This window comes from Austrofundulus limnaeus, unplaced genomic scaffold (genome assembly GCF_001266775.1).
Source record: "Austrofundulus limnaeus strain Quisiro unplaced genomic scaffold, Austrofundulus_limnaeus-1.0 Scaffold133, whole genome shotgun sequence".
Taxonomy (NCBI): domain Eukaryota; kingdom Metazoa; phylum Chordata; class Actinopteri; order Cyprinodontiformes; family Rivulidae; genus Austrofundulus; species Austrofundulus limnaeus.
In genome coordinates, this window is record NW_013952535.1 from 735749 (window position 1) to 753727 (window position 17979).

The 17979-nt window shown below is 38.1% G+C and overlaps 1 protein-coding gene across 4 annotated transcripts in view; it reads left to right on the forward strand.

The window, feature by feature from the left end:
* The first annotated feature begins 3639 nt into the window (after positions 1-3639).
* Positions 3640-17979, forward strand: part of sipa1l1 (signal-induced proliferation-associated 1 like 1) — a 78387-nt gene continuing 64047 nt past the window's right edge. For 2 of the 4 annotated variants that reach the window (XM_014015729.1, XM_014015731.1), the window contains exon 1: positions 3650-3840. The gene's annotated coding sequence lies outside the window, so the exon portion shown is untranslated. Of the gene's footprint in view, positions 3841-17979 lie in introns of all 4 variants that reach the window. The other 2 variants (XM_014015730.1, XM_014015732.1) reach the window with 2 other exon arrangements.

Below are 17979 nucleotides of genomic sequence, written 5' to 3' on the forward strand. Positions count from 1 at the left end.
TACAATGCACTACAACTTATTATTAAATGAAAAGTATTTAATTAACCCCTTGAATGTTTAATTCTCAGATTTTTTTGTTAAACATAAAGATAAAAACGTTGCCTTGAAGGTGAATGAGTAATTAAATAAATAAACCAGGTAATGGCAGGTGCAGGAAGCAGCAGCGTCCAAAATATGTCAGAAACTCGCCCAAATGAGCAAATTCTGTGAGATTTCACGTTTTATACTAGATTCCATTTTGTGTTAATTCTGTGATTCCATCTGCAATTTCCGCATTGTGGAAATCATGGGGCCCTACATACCCCAGTCCTAGTTTTATTTATTTTTTTACACATCTGTGAAATTTTTCCACATACCCCCGTAATATGCTCACGTACCCCTGGTTGGGAATCACTCCTTTAGAGAACAACACAAGCCACCCCCACACAAACATCTGCCACATGACAGAATGGGGGAAGAGTTCAGGCTCATATTGCTGCAGGACCAGTTTAAATGACAGAAAGCTGATTTTTCTTTGTCTTTATTAGATTGTTGTGGAATCCTAGGTGACATTTTGGAACAAGTGGGACTAAGAAGACGTCGGTGCAACTAAAGAACTCTTGTCATTAACAAATTATTAATTACAGATAAGAAAAAGTAGCAGGAAGGTTCTGGAATACAAACAGCAAAAGTGTTCAGCAGTGACAGTTTAGGAGAGACAAAATTAAACTTCATAATGCTCACTCCCTCATCACCTGCAGAGCTGCTTTAATTAGTGAAATGTTCTCTTATCTAATGAAAAATTAATGATTCAATAATTAATGTTATGGATGGAAAAGAGGCAGGTGGAGTTTGCAAAGGTTATGTGTGCAGCTAACAATCCTTCCTTTTTGACCATATTGGTGCAGTTTGGTGAAGGCAAAGCTTTGACAATACTACAAAAATACTTACTTTTCATCTTTATCTTATTTTTTTTAAAAATGTACCTAATTCACCGACATATTTTTAATGAGACACGTTCTGCAGTTGCCTTTACATGTCCGTTCCCAAAAACAAAATCACTTAGAAATGAGAACTTGGAGTGCGTTGCTGCTGAAATGACATCGTTGGAAATTATATTAAAGTGACTTCATTTTTCATCTCACTATGATGTTGTCACGGTGTAGGGTTGACTTGAGAAGTTGATTTTGCCTTTTTTAATTTTATTGTTTAGTTTGTTTTTAAATTTTGTTGTAAAGTTATATTTTTGTTTTTGTTTTATTGTGTGTGGACCCCTCTAAGAACAGTCCTCTCACCTCATGCACATTTTTTAAAATGAACTTTTAAACACAAACATGATCCAAAATGGAAAAATGGATGGATAAAAATGTCTTGTGCTTGAAAAAATGAGATGAGGATGACTCTCAGCTATTACAGCCAAATTTGAGGTTAATATCTGTAAAACTGATGGTTACAGGCATTCATGTTTTGGTCAAGATCAAACAGCTATAGCAACTAAATTTAGCACAAAAAAATGAAATTTGTGTTTAGTAGATTATTTCTTTGATGTAACAATGCCTCTATGAAATCATATACTGTTGGAAAGCTTGTTAATTTCTCTTTTTAATGGAGCCACATTTGTAAGGAACATGCATTCATGGGATGAGCAGTAGAGCTGAGTTGCACACATGAAAAAGTTGCCAAATCTTCTCTGTGAAACAGTTTATTTTGCTTATTTTGAGCTTCTGGTCCCCCCAGGGGCTGACTATCAAGTGCAGCTATAAGATTTATTGTTCCAACTATTAAAATAATCCACCAAACACACACATTTCCTTGGTTTTTCTGCTAATTATACTCCAACTGCACACGTTTTAGGTGAGTAAGTGACTGAAGGCAACTGATCCCAGAGGTCACAAGCTGAATAACTAAAGACCTTGTCTCTCTTTCTTATCCTGGAAATTTCAGGGAACAACCAGACCTGCATACCGAGCGCACAGTGTTCCTGCAGGTCGATAGAGAACGAGTTATTTTACATCAAATGGAATGAGTTTGGTTTTATATCTAATGAGTAAGTAAATCCTCAGAATGTGGAGATGTGATCTTTGGCAGCATACCTGTTAGCTGCAGCATTTAGGAGATGTTCAGGCAAACAGTTAAACTCTTAAGACTGATGATCGACACAACTTCACAAATCAATGCACCTAATGATACAGCAGAGATGAAAAATCTGTTTTAGAGTTTAATTTAAAATGTTAAAGTTAACTCAGCAGAACTAGAAGCTGAGGTAACAACAGAGTCAGCTGATGGGAGTTATTCTGGAAACGGTGCTTAGCAGAACACGTCATTGATCAATTTGTCATAAATCATCCAGCTGTAAAGAGAATAATTGACATTAAAGGTGCAACACTAAGACATTTTTTTCTGCAGAGTTCATGCACATCAAAGTCTATATTTAGACATGTGAATGTCATGTTCCTCATTAATCTCCATTACTGTGTGGTAATGTGAGTGAGGCACTTTAAGACAGTTCTAATCACAATAAAAACATCTGTAATCACAGATGTTAGGGTCAGGGTGAGCTGCAACGAAATAAAGAAGCTTCAGTCTCCAATATCTGAATGAGTGAGTGTTGATCTTAGACATGGAAAATAACCAGATGGGTTTTACAAAAACAACTTGTGAAAAGTTCAAGTCGACACATCATGAAGCACAATAAATGAGAAAGCTCGTGTGACTTTAAAATAATCCCACACTGGCACGGTCCCATACAAAACCTGAGTACAAATAACTTTTTATTCAACAGAGTAACAGCAAAATCAAGTAAACGTCACAATTTTCTCCCCAGATCCAGTGTGTGCATTTGCTTATGTGGGTGAGCATGTTCATTATTAATATATCTCATCATAAATACCATAATTATTTCTATTCTTTAGCATGTCTGTTTTACGACAGTTCCAGAGAAAAATATAATTTGCTAAAGAATATTAAAACTAACTTAAGTTTTAAAGGAATGCTTATATACTGGAGATGCTAAATTGTAAAAAATGTAGAAAAGCATGATCAAAAATATTTACATTTAATAAGTAAGTGAAGAAAATGTTCTTGAAGATAAACTGGTCGGACTAAGTGACTGTAAAAAGGTTAAATTAGGTAGTTTAGTTGTCCAAATTTGCATTTCTGGTTGTCTGCTAACAAAAAGCAGTTAAAAATCAAATGTTTAATTACTCCTAACAGCCACTTGTCAACAACCAGCAGTTAAAATTGAATTAATAACCTTTCATACAAACCAGGGGGATTATTTGAACACAGTGAGACATTTTAAGACCATTACTGACATCTTGATAAGTATTTTTGATAGTTGTCCAGTTGTTTTGGCATACAGTACATCACTGCAGCACGTGATGCCAAAAAAACGACCGTTTTCTGCTGTGTTCAGCTGCCAAACATGCACCAACAGTGGTCGGTTGAAAAAAGAAAAAGAAAAAAGAAAAGACCTCATCGGATTCTGTTCCCACAGCAACGCTCTCCTCTTTTGATTAGCAGTCTGCTCATCCGCTCTTGTTGGCATCGCGAGATTTGCGCATCAAGAACGGGTCCGCTCTGCGAAGTATCGCGAGAACGCAGAAAGAGGCGAGGCAGTGACCTCATCGCCGTCGCGAGGCGGAGCGAATCGTCGCAACTTTGGATGAACTTCTGATTTGAAGAAACGGGGAGGCGGTCGGCGGCGGAGCTCGCGGACAGCGGCAGAGAAAAATAAATAAAGGTGAAGGTATTACCACTCCTCCGGTTATTTTCTATCGCAGTCACGGTTTGTGTGTATCCACGACTGACCAGCGCGAGCCTCGTTTTTCTTGCGAGGAGGCAAGGTGGGAGAAATTAAAGGTAAGCACGCGCTCCATTCTCTCTCAATGGGCACAAATGGATCATATAAACACCGCTAACCGCAGAAGAGCTGCTTGTGAGATGATAGTGTTTGCACACATTTCATTAAAACATCTGTTAAAGGTAACTCTTTCCGAATAAAACTACAGAAAAGTTAGCTAGCAGTCCAGTAAGGCAGCTCGTGCTCATGCAGTTTAGCTAATAAATCAGTCATATTTTAGCTGCATTGAATTTATCGAGTATTTTAGCTTTTTTTTTACTCCCCATTCACGTATCGCAGCCTAAAAAGGAAGATGATTCTCCCTCTGTCCTCCTGAAGAAACAGGAAATCTTACAAAATGACCTCCTGATAACGATAATTGTTGTTTGTTTAGGGTTTTTTTTTTCGTGACTGCCTGATAATTGAGATAAAAATCTGTAGCTGTCGTGTGGTTCCTGTTTCCTGTCAACGCTGCATCATTTTATTTTCCTCCATCAGATCAAAACAATAAAAAATAAAACAAAATAGAAATGTTCATGGTCGAAGTGGGCTCTTTGAAAGCTTATCTCAAAGTTAGAATAATCTTAGTTCAGTTTTATCAAGCATTTGTTGAAGTACGTTTCATGTTCCAACACGTAATTCTTTGTCACAAGTCTTGCATTTAAAGCTTCCTTAAAAAAAAAAGTCATTATTGCTTATTTCTGCATGGATAATTTGATGTGGTGTTGTTTTAATAAAGACTCATAATTGAACATGGGTGACATGATGAAGGCTTTTCCATGCTGGGGTCGGTCAAATCAGTCAAAATGCCTAAGTTGTCTATCCATATTTAAATAGTGACGTAACAGTGCTGCAATGACATGCTGAAAAGCTCTCTAACTGTAATACACAAATTAACAGGTTGTCAGAGAGTGACATTTAAAGTTTAAATTGCATGTTTGTTCACTTAAAGTTTGCTTTAAGGGCATTCTTATTCCATGCACGTGTCAGACCTTTTCTCTTTGCTTTAATGACATCCCAGGTGGAATATTTGTTATAAATGGACTCCCCATAGACGCTCTGTCTTGTGTAATTACTGCCATCTCCACCTGTGTAGTCTTGCCTCAGGCTACCAGCTTTCAGCCCTCTAGGGGTCCCAAACAGACACACACAGAAACACCCTGTTTCCTCTCCGAGGCGCCCTAAATGAGCCCGTCAAAGACGTGACTCTTCTGTTCTACGGGTGTCCGTTAGTCTCGCGTTCAGCGTGCAACACATCGGCGGTAGGTATTTGTCAAACGACTGCGTTTTCCCAGCATCGAAGCAACAAACTCGCGTCTGAGCCGCAGAACGTCTCGCGTCCTCAGCCCTGCCTCGTCAGAGCTCATGATTGCCACGGCTGAGCAGATCTGCAGGCTGTGTCGCATTCACAACATTAGGTTGGCTGCTGAGATCGTTTGTGTAGGTGGAGGCGCGCATGTTCTGTCACACATGAAGCTGCTGAATAAAAGAGGAGTTGGAGAGAAGAAAAGAAAGGGGGAAAAGAAAAACGTTGGGAGTGTTGACGGACAGCTGAAAGACCAGTGAAGGTGTAGAGCAGCTTAATCACCTGCCGATGTTCCTGCATCGAGCAGCTGAAGTTGTCTGAAACTCGACTTCAAATAGGGCTAAGCCCTTTTTATTGTAAGCATCATTTTTAGGGTAATGCGTATAATTTTTCACATTTGCCTCCTCCATCCTCTCCTAGAGCCCCATTACCTCCAGCTTAACCACTTGCTTGGAGTTCTGTCTACAGTGGTTTAATGTAACACAAAGAGAAGTCCCAGTTTGTCACCAGTCCACAAAAAGGATTTGGTTTTTGCTTTTTTTTATTCACCGTTCTTGTGCTTGAGTTTGGACTTTGTTTTTTCTTGTTTTGGTGTACGTTCGTGGCAGCATTGCAGCGCTGCAAACAAGCCTGGCATCCTTACTGCAGCTTTTGAGTTCTCTGTTTTGATGCAAATGGAAATGTTTTGAGAAATGATGCCCCGTTTAAGAGGAAAAGGATCATGTTTGTGTGGACAGTTCCTTAATAATCTGCTGATGTTTTCTGGATTATGCTGCGTTCACACCGAACGCGATTTCAGCTTCAAAATCGCATCCATCGCTTCAAGTTGGTCGCTTGTGCACTTTGAGGTCAGACGCAGGTCAGCTCTTGAAGCGCTGCACGGCAAGAGCCTCCCCGCCCCTCCCTCCTCTGTCGGGCTCTGTTTAATGTCGGATGAGGAAGTGGCTTTGCTTTATTTACAGAGAGCAAGAGCATGTCACGTTCATCAGATAATTAATTCATAATTAATTCACCAGATAATTCAGAGACATTCTGAGTTTCATCACCCAGGAGCTGCAGGAGAGGCTCACAGCTCGCTTTCAGGACTATTTTTGTCCCGAGTCCAGTCTGATGAGTCGCTGCCACGCATTGGTGCGGATATCTCCTGTCAGGACACCGACTGCAGGCACTCGATTTCAGCTAAAGAGCTCCTCTCCATCTGTTTCAGGTTAGTGGACATCATTCAGTAAACTGTCCCGTCGGGAAATATGTCGCTACGTCACACAGTGGAGTCTCTCTGATTGGTTGACGCGGCGCGTCGAGCTGCAAAAGTTCAGATTTTCTAACTTCAGCGATTTGCGCCTCAGCGTGTCGAACGCTCAGATCGTTCAAATCGTTCAAATCGCGCTGCTCTAATCGCGCTTGAGGCGCCGCAGCCCTTCCCGACGTTGCTTGAAGCGCGTCCACCATAGACTTTGTATGTAAACCTGATGCTCCTGATGCTGAAATCGCGTTTGGTGTGAACGCACCATTAAGCAGCAGGAGTTGTCTGAAACTCGTCTTCAAGCAGGGTTAAGCCCACTTCATCGTAAACATAGGGGACTTCCTTTTTAGTTCATAGTTTTTTGTTCAGCTTAAGAAAAGCTCACTAATGCAAGTCAGAAAATCAAATTTTACAATCTCCTAACCTTCCAGTTTGTCTGTTTTTTATCATAAGCATGCAGCACATCACTGACAGACGCTGGTAATGAGGTCTTACCTGTTTACGACCTCCCACACTGTTACTGTTTTGGTTGTGTTGCTACTTTTCCCAACATTTCTACCACCTACAATCCCACCTCCCTCTGTTTGCCATCTCTGACAGCATCTTTTTTCTCAAATCTCACTTTCTTCCTGTTAAGGAAGACATGCCAGGACTCTGACATTTTCATCATTTCTGCCCACAACCCTCACTATCTTCCCCTTTTCTTCCTCCATTCAGTAGAGCAATGCTAATTTAACCCGTCTTTGTAACAATTACTACCATTTTTAAAATTTAAATTCTTCCTCTCTTTCTCCATTTGCATGCTTGTAATTAGATTGGAAGTTTCCTTTGTTTAACGTCTTGAGGTGGTAAGTCTCTTGATAAATAAAAGGGGAAAAAAACTCTAACTTTAAATAGATCCCTGATGAAGCAGAATATGTTAATGAAGCACACAGCTCAGATGAATCAGTGTTTATCCTTTATAAATAATTCACCCTTCTATTTCGTGCTCAAGTTATGTTCAGATGTGCCATAACTAAAATGCAAAAATAATTTTCTAAGTTGTTAGGATAATTTGTTGCTTCATGCTGCATTTGCAGCTGGGATCATGTCAGCAATACATTCTTGTTTTAAACAGGATTACAAAGAAAGAACATAAATTCATGAGGTTTCATCTTCACATTCTTTCTAAAACCATATTATTATCCAAACTCATTACTAAAATATCAATCATTATAAACCACAAGTGAACTAATTCTGTTCTATATACTTATTTGTCGTACACAGCTATTTTTTACATCGTAAAATATGGGAATTCTTCTTTTTATGTTTCAAACAGTAAACAAAAAGTGTTTCCCCAAAGACCTGAGTGCAGCTTTGCTTGAAGGACTACATCTGTGTGCGCTTGATGCTTTTGAAGTGCAAGCCTGCATTTTGTTTTCACTTAACAAACAGACCTTGCAGTGTTTTCTCAGATATGCGAAATTGCATTTCTCTTTGATCCATGGTGTTTTGCAGAAGATGAAGCTGAAGCGCTCTTGATAGTTTGTCAGGACCTTTCATCGCAGCCAGAAAACGAGAAATAAGCAGTTGATTTGGTCTCGTTCACCTGAGAGGTGAAAAGCAATTTATTTTAGTTGGGCCAGTTTCTATTTTTGGAATTATTGTCTATCTGTTAAATAACCTCGTAATCTGAGCTGTAAATGCATTCAAGCAAGTGAAGCCGTGCCAATTTCAGTTGTGACAGATGAGCAAAAACTGTAAGAACCTCCTAACACAATGACCAGGCAGGCTAATCCATTCAGAAAAAAAAGGAAAGCCCTGAGATTACTAAAACAATCTATGTGAATCAAAAACTGCTGCTGAAATATACTTTTATTGTATGGTTATGAATAACATCACATTTACCCTTTAGTATTATGGTTTTAGCAGAATGTTTTGGTAAATTATATTATAAAATGAGCATTAAATTTAGTGGTATGTTTGATAGTCAAATACAGGAGCTGATTAGATGTTGATAGTTGTGTGTGAAGAGTCTGGGCCGTGCATGAAAACGGTTTTCATGCATGTGACACTGATTGTTTTCTCGGGATGTCCTGAACACTCTCTTCTGCTCCTCTCTGACACAGTCATGACATTGCGGGAACACAACTGAGCGCAAGAACTGTAAATCTTATCTCTTACCATGCTTTGGAGCGTTGCTGAAATTCCTACCAACTGTCTTGCCATCTGTTTCCAAGCAGAGGGAGCTTCAAATTCCTGTCTTGCTGTGTGACTAAAAGGATGTTGCTGCTGTTGGCTGCTTGGGCTGGTTTTTATGAAAGAAGTGCTATTCTGACACAATTTAGTTTGTTACTAGGAAATCGTTGTGTGATAACGGATAAACGTATGCAGATATTTGTGGGCACGTATTTGCTTGTATTATTTCAAGGTTATTTAATATTTTTCAAAATAAGATTGGCACTACGACGGTGCGTTGTGACCTTATAACACCTGACAGTGTCAGTTATTTAAAAAACTGGTATCTGATAAAATCAGAATGGGCAGGTCAGACGTTTTAAAGATCGGTGATCGGACACCCCTAATCTATACTTAAATGTTTATTCCTATACTTTTCAGTACTCTTATTGATAGTACACTCTTTATTTAATTTGTAAATCCCAGAAAATGCTTTTGTTTTTTCACATATTTGCTTGCAGGGGAGACAATTGAAAGGCTGTTAAAACAGGGTGCTTTCTCAGCAGCCATTTTTACATCAAACATATTTTGTTAACAGATTTAATCATGACATTATGCCTAATGCAATTAGTCATTGTGTTTCAGTTCTATTTAAATTTGAATTGTCTAGTGTTAGTTTTGCCACAGAGAGTGACAGGGATCATTTTGTAAGTACCTGGTGTTTCTTTGTAAATTTAGCCATTTCTTTTTTTATGACATGAACATTTTAAAAAATGCTTTTGCATTTGAAAAATAATTGCATCATGTATCCCGGTCATTTGTTCAATGTGACATTTTATTTACCAACCAGTTTGCATGAAAATACATAGATTCACTGCTGCCATCGTAGCATTAGAGCTGACTTCAGCAGTTTGTTCATTGAGTGGCAGAGAGGGCAAGGCCAACACATCAGCTGACAGGGATGTGAAATCTGAATGAAAGGGTTAAAGTGTCACTTAAAATATTCTCATCCTGCCATGAAGTATCCTTTGGTTTGTCTGCAAACATTGTAGCAGTAAAATTTAGCAGAAAGTACAGAATGTCTTCTGTCATGGACAGATACGATGGGGTTCAGAGAGAAAACTCTAGTTTTGAGATTTATTTGATTTTGAACTTTGTCACTGCTTTAAGCTTCCTTCATTAATGACTGTCATGTCCCACTGAGTCTCAACAAACCAAACATAATCTTCTGACTAGTTGAGATTTATGGTAATGGAGCTTGGCAGGATATTTGATAAAATGTTTAATTTAAAGACAAGGTTCAAGTACATTTTAAAGCCATAATAGTTGTCAAAATAAATAAACAACTCATATACTGGTAATTGTTGTTAACAAAACCTGATTATGTTTTTTCTAATTTATTACAAATTATGTGATGGAGTGAATTTAGTGGTTATTTTTTATTATAAATGATGCACATTTACAAAAAATTCAAATCAAAAATATTGAAAAAAATTGCATAATTGACAGGAAATCAATTTCAGCACACAATGCACATTTTCTTATGTCTATTATGAAATATTTTTAGGTTTTGTGAAAGTTGGTTTGCTTTTGAATAAAACATTGTGGAGATGTTCTTTTTGCCTGCTTTAAAAATAAAGTTGGGTGCCTATCAAAGGCATTTTTTTTATCTTCTGAATGAAACGTTACCGTTCAATTTTTGTGCCGTGGACAAGAGAGCCTGGTAATGAAAGGCATCTTGCTCGGGTTTGTTGGTTCCAAGCAGGTCCCGGTTCGTGCCAGAGTTAGTAAACTCATAAATCCATCTTGATTTACTGAAAGCTGCAACAGCTTTTGGCTGAACTCGCTGCAGTCTTCCTGCTTTGCAGATCCATGTGCAAAATGAGGGATACTGCTTGCTGAATCCCTGATTGTCACTTGCCAAGAGATGGATGTGCTGCTCATTTTGTAGCACTTTCAGGTTCCCCTAAATTATTGATCAAGATAAATGAAAATTAAAGAAAAAGAGTGTTAAATATTTATGTTTCAGATGTTATTGTTGCTCCTCCATTTTTATGATGTGTATTTAACTACCGGTACTTTGTTTTCAAAATGATTGAAATGCTCACTTAAACTTTTCAGAGAGTACTTATATTGTTTATAATACAATAAAGCACTGCTTGTCATTGATATATATTGTCCAATACCTGCAATAAGTAATACAAAGTAGAAAGTAGGAGCTAGTTCTATAGTTACAATGCTAAAAGGTTACAGTAGAGATCAGTTTTTATATTGTTTTTACAACACGACCTGAAATTTACTGTATCAAGTGGAGATGTTTACAATTGTTTTTCAAATGCATAAAAATGATTAACAGTCGTGAGGTTTACAACATCTGGTTTGCAGGTGGTGAGTGCAGAACCTAAAACAGGCAAAAGGCACGTATGATTTGAGCTGCTGCTTACTGGATGATTTAAAAGGTTCACTGCAGCTGTTTGCATCACTGACTTCTCCCAAGAATGACCATTAAAGCTACAGTAGAGATTCAGTTGCATTTTAAAGTTAAACATGTTTGATAAGCTCCACCATGGATGTAGCTAAGCCCCAGGTCTACAATGGCAGGTAGAGGAATGTGTGACCATACTGTGCGTACACAATAGGGATGACCTCATGGTTTGCAGCCTTGCTCCAGCTCAGCGTGCAGAAATACAATAAAATGTTCATGCCCCACTTCCCACAGCATTCCTTATATAGTGAATGTGAGTGTTTTTGTCCCTTTCACACAAGTGTGTATTTGCTTTTTTAGTTTAAAAAAATTCCTAACATGTTTACTCAGCGCTGAACGGGTTAATAATTATTTGAACAAAGGAGGTTGGAAGTGTTAGTCTCCAAAAACTGAGGCAGAGAAACTAACTGGTTGTTTCTGAAGTTTGAACTATGCTGATCTTCCAAAGGTTATTGACATTTAGCTAGGAAGCTTTGCTCTGATGGAAAAGCTTTAAGTTTAAAGTGCCGTGGAAAGCGTGAAGGTGTTTGTGCACCAATTCTCACATTTTGACATGAATTTTTATTTGTTTGTGTTTCACGTTAGACAGTTCATGCACAACCTCAAGTTGTAGATTCAACACCTACCACCTTACATCTAGTCAGAAACACTGCATTTATTTGTAAATATGTATAAAAAGTCTCACACCAATAATATATACAGTATAATTCATATTCCTCATGCAAGGGACTAATACAATGTAAGTTTATTCTGTTTATCTTGTTCTATCTTGGCTGCTTTTCTGACTTCATATTTTTTCCCCATTATTTACTCTGTTTGCAAATCTTTAACTCTTTGCTTTTCTAAACCATAACTATATATATGTGTGTGTGTGTGTGTGTGTGTGTGTCTGTAGGGCGTCCCAACAACTAATTTCCCAGATGAAACACACTTTGTAAATGACCACTACATATGCAATAATCTGCAAACAAACAGTGCTCTTGTTTAATTACAGTCGATAACTTCTTTCTCCCCAAATTTGCTGCATATTGTTTTGATTCACTCCACTGCCATGCAGACGGTTTCAAGCCAATGCCTCTGCTGAGTCTGTTGGATGATGAGTGTTTTGTTGATGTTGATGGTTCTCATTAAGTGACCCTGTCACAGGAGAGTTTGTTGCCCTACTGGGACTTTTTAAAGACAGTGCACCTGTGTAGAAGCAAAGCCTGTTTAGCGAGAGCCCCCAGGGTCGTTTTTAATGAAGTGACTGATGAAGGCCCTTTATCTCTGAGACTGCTTTTTGGTGGGTGGGGGGTGTCTGTATTTAAGGAGAGGTTTGAATGGAAGTGCTCATGTCAACTCGCCTGCATTATTTAATGCATTTTATGGACTCATTACTGATTTACTGTGAGGAAGGAAGTGTTCCTTTTTGCTAGGGTGGCATGACCTCAAGTTCATATCAGGGTATAAATTGAATCCCTTCACAGTAACGTATATATCACAGTAGAAAATTATCATAAAAAGCAAAGATAATGTAATTTTTAGAGCATTTATTTTGCAGAAAACTGTAATCATAATAAAAGCAAGTATTTTTGCTGTAGTGTAAATGAACATAACAGAAGTACAAAATAATTTTTTATATATATTACAAAACAGTTTCAACAACACACAAAAACATTTCTCGAATTTTCAACAATATCAAAATAAAGTGGATGTTATAACCAGGACTTCTAGTGAAATTAGTCATTTAGACATAAAAACAATTCTGAGTTGATATAAGTTACCTAAAATGGTATAGTGTGATTGGACCTTAAGGGGCTTAAGCTGCACATAGTCCTGTCATAAAATAACTTCAGATAACTGGAATGTAAGTATGGTGAAGCCAAATAAATGTAATATCTGCCTGCTGAACTGACCTTCTGCTGCTCTCATCTTCATCATCACAGCAGAACTGTTACATTAGCAAGATGGATTTATGACTGAACGAACATCCACATCTTTTTTTATCATCACTGTGGGTAACAATACATAAAAAAAGTTTTTTCTCCGACAACTTGGGTGTAAAACAACTACGGTTGTTAAAGCTTCGCTCTGCGTGACGTGCAGCGGGAGGGGGAGGAGGAAATGATCCCGTGTCCCGCGTCACGACCTAACTTTTTCTACAGCTGAAGGGGGAAATTTTGAGGATTTATTCCTAAAACTCTATATTTCTTCATTCTATTTCAAACTCCTCCTGCTCAGGTGTCTCTGCACTCTCAGCCATGTTGACACAGTTGCGATGACGTAACAGACGACAGGACGTAGGGTACATCTCTACCGTAGGCCAACTTCATATTTTTTCTACCATCTATTGCATATACCACGCAGCCCTACTTTTTGCCCTGGTTTTTCATTGCTGTCTGTTAACCTTAAACAAACGTTGAGGAGACATTATGTGGACTGAGATAACTAAGACTGTGTAGCTTTACATATCAAATTTAAATGTTTGGTCCTCTCTGGGGCATCATGCTGATAATTGCAAGAAATCACAAGTAGAACTATAATAAGCTCTTAAAAGACTTGATTGTTGTTGGACATCACAGTTTGTACCCAAGATGTAAAAAAGTATCTAGAGGGCTGTAGCTCAAAGCACCAGTGGTTCTCATTGCTTCCTGATATGAGATTCAATAAGGTAATGTTGCCAGGCAACTGCTCCAATCACACTTTGGGCTAGTATTGCTTAGTAACAAAATTTGTTTCTAAGAATCAAAAGCAGAATCAGTATTAAAATTAAAGATGGTTGCAACCCTTTAGTCTTATCACGTGTGAAAGCAGCATGTGTGGTGCTACAAACCAACAAGCTAATAAAGTGTAGCTGGTTAAAATGATAAGAAAACTGCTTTATTCTTGTTTTGTTTGACTTTAGAAAGTGATTTCACTGCATGAACTCCATTTATTGAAGTTGTTTATTTGTTTTAAGCACCGTCTCCGATACGCAGTTGTCACTAAACGCAGCTGTCCCTGCAAATAGCCAATTGAGCACAAGAAGGAGTTGGGGTTGGGTGGGGGGTGCAACAAATGATTATTTTTATAGTCGATTAATCACAGATTATTTTTTTTCGATTAGTCGACTAATCGTATCATACATTTATTGAATATAAATTATACAGCTTATCGCGCCAGAATGCAGCTGCTATTATATAACCATCGTTAGATTTTAGCTATATGCTAACTAGGGCTGCACGATATCAAGAAAACCTGCGATGTGCGATAACAGTGCTTAATGTGGCGGTGACGATATGACTTGCGATAAATGAATAAAAAATTAATAAAGTGTTGATGTTTTTCTGCTCTGGGTTCAGAGCAAAAAACAATACATAATTTCCATTACACCATGATGGAATGACTATGATTTTATATTGTTTCTCTGGTCCATTTTGTTTATTAGACTGATGGTGATAACAACATAAATGCAAACATTGGAGCCAATCATTTATTGCAATTTATGCATTTTTCGCGATATGCATATTGCACTGGCTGTTATCGCGATAACGATAAATTTGCGATATATTGTTCAGTCCTAATGCTAACTAAAAATAATTGCTGTGGAAGGCAAGTTCTGCCTTGCAGATATTGCATTTCTCAGGTTTCTCCATTTTCTTAAAATGATCCCACACTTTTGAGCTCCGTTGGCGGGTAGCCATGATACTAGAGCCTGTCTGTATAATGTCTTGTGATGTCCACGGCCTACCTCAGTTACCACTACTGTGCATATGTGTCAAGGATAGAAAGGCAGTGGAATGTGTCAAAGCAGTTTGGAGAGAAAAACAAAGTAAAAGACAAAAAACAAAACAAAAAAAAAAAACGACTAATCGACTATTAAATTAGTCATCGACTATTTTAATAGTCGATTAGTCGTCGACGAATCATGGCAGCCCTAGTGCTGGGTATGAACAAGGCTTGCAGCGGGGTGTGTGTGTGTGCTGGGTTACATAATAAGTGATGGACCCAGCTGCGATGTGTTGTTTAGCTCATGGGTGAAGTAGTGCCAACTCAGCTGACTGATGTGTCCACCTGCACTCATCAGAGAGGGTTCAGGATTAGGGTGTAGGTCAACGGGCAGACTTTGAGCAAACGGATGCATCTCATAGTCAGCAAAAAGAGAAAACATGAAACGGCAGCACCGGCATCGCTCCTCCAACACTGCGTTGCCATGGCAGCACGGTGGTTGTTGTCAGAAACCTTGGGGTTTAATGATAAAGCGGGGCTCTAACAACAGTAATTAAAAGCTCTTTCTGGTTTTTCTTAACACAATGAATGAAGCTACCTTCCTGTAGCACCATCTTAGCCCTCAAGCCTCTCTTTAAGCAGAGCAGTGCACTACGGAATGTCTTTTCATCATGTTCTTTAGAAAGTGACGGTTGTTAAATGTTGGTGAGGTTTTTTGTGGCACACAGTGAAATCAGTATTATGTGGGGACAATATGCAATGGTTGTGTTTTCAAGAAGTGTAATGTTAACAAGCCAGCCCTGTTTAAAACTCTTTTAACAGAGTGTTGCCAATAAACGTTTATCAGTTCTGTGAAAATACAATGTTGAGACCTGTTGTGACAGTTGCAGTAATGTGTTTTAGAGCTCATTGAAACTCAAGATCACTTCAAAAATATGTAATTTTAAATGTACACACAAAGAAAAGTGTATGCAGTTTCACTGACTGTGCTTGTTAGTAATGCATGTTTTTAGTAAAAAAGTCTTGATGGTTGGTAGATGTATTGAGGTACATTTTTAATCAGTAATTTATTGAGCTGGCTGTTCTAATGATTAAATTTTAAAAGTGGGTCATAGAGCTTTCCAGTAGGTTACTGCACATCTGTCATAAAAGTACCTATGCAACCTGAAGTTGATGATAAAACTATTGGACTGTTCGACCATGTAGAGGTCTCTACAACATAAGAGGAAAACGTGGGGGTCATTTAAAGAAGCCTCTGGCAATGTTATAAAACTGTTTTTTTCACTGAGGCCATTCTTTAATCATCTATTAGCCATCAGAAAATAGTGCATTGGGCTTTTATTGGACTTAGAAATTAAAGATTCACTTTTGCTTTTTTCTAAGCAAACAAAAAATCTAACTTTTAAAAATAGAAAAAAAAAATATGTGGAGAGAAGTAGTAATTGTGATTGTGGTGCAAGGGTGGGAAAGGTGAACTCCAGGAATATTCAGCCCTCACATTTAGTTGTTTAATTTTTCCAAGCAAAGCCCTAAATGCCGGTAGTCAAGCAACAGCGTGACCCTTTCTTTGGGTTTGATCCGTGGGGCTCAGGGCCACTGCTCAGAAACCATAGCAGAAGCTCTTTTATTCAAAGACCCTTTCACTTTGGGAGGTGCAAGCGTCACATCTGTCAAAGTGTCATGGGGCTCGGTATCTGCCGCCTTAATCCTCCTGCCCGCTCATCCCTTAAAAATAGCATTTACAGAGGAAGCCCCGAACACAGTTTCTCACGACCATTAACCATGCACTTGTCAATCTTCCTAAACATTTTGTGCTCAGTGGCTTGTAGTAGCATTTAGTCTGTCAACTGGGTTGGTTTACTTGATCAAACCTGCCTTTGTTTGGATATGAGGCAGTTAATTTATGTGAGGCTCTAAAACAATGGAGAAATTAAAAAAAATACACGTGCCACTGCCAAACTCTTATGACGATGCGATGCCGCTGTGCAAAATTCTGATTAAAATGTTAAAATCAATATGTCATAAGTGCTTTCAACAGAATGAAAAATACAAATAAATGAATGATTGAACCTGGTACTTGTTCTGTTATATATTCGGAAAAAAAACAGTTTTTATTTGTTTGTTAATTCATAGAAATGTTTGCCTCTCCACTGTTAAGTCAATCAGTTAATTCAAATCGTGTTCCTGCAAAACATGTCAGACTTTGCTTTTGTTTTTGCCTGTAATGATGTTACCAAGTACTTTGTTCTGCTGACACTCAAAACAATTTGAAAGCATCAGACAAAGAGAAGAGAGAAAACAAGACTCTGGGCTAATTGCTTTAAGTATAGGGATTGAATTTTCAGATGTCAAGTTTAAAAGCGTTTGCACACAATTTCTTCTCTCTTCCTTGTTTCTTTAGCTTGAGGCCAGACATTATTTTTTCATATATTTGAGTGTTGTTATTTTTGTTATTGGTAAAAAGGCTTATCACTGACTACCACTTCCCATGTTCTGTGGAATAAATAACACATGTAGGGAATCTAATTCTAAAGACAAAACCAAAATGTTTAGCTCATTTTGTTAGCATTAAAACAAATGAAGCATTGGGCTTTATTACATAAAATACAGAGTCTACAAGCTGACAACTGCATTCAGCATTATATGTAAATGCTGAATGCAATGGGTCTGTGGGTCTCCACAGTCACCATTAAATATTCCATTGGAAAAATCATGCATGCTCACTAGGGGTGGGAATCTTTTGCTATCTCACGATTCGATTCAGATTTTTGGGGCCACGATTCGATTCAAAATCAGTTTTTTAAATTAAAATCTGATAATTTGAGCCCATTTGTTGTGTTCCCAAAGTGCTTCATCTTCATTTTGCAAACCTTGCACACAGTGAAGCTCATGTCAAATTCGAACTTATTCAGTAAAAAAAACAAAATGCGTCCAAATCTTTGCAATCAACGAAGATAGGGTCAGTTAGATCTCTCTTTCCTCCATTTTTTTGGAGGAAACAGATTTTTCGTCCAACTATGTGGTGGCCCACATACTGTAGTTATAAAATGGAGGCTGACAGCCATTGGATTTGCTTGAATTTTTATTTTTAAAATTCGATTTTAGGACATTTGAAGTAGATTCTGAATCTTTGTGAATGAGAGTCACGATTCTGATGTGAATCGATTTTTTTTGGTGCACCCCTAATGCTCACAACTGCACACAAACTGGTGTTCAAATTCTGGGGTTTATGATGGTCTGTGTGTGTGTGTGTGTGTGTGTGTGTGTGTGTGTGTGTGTGT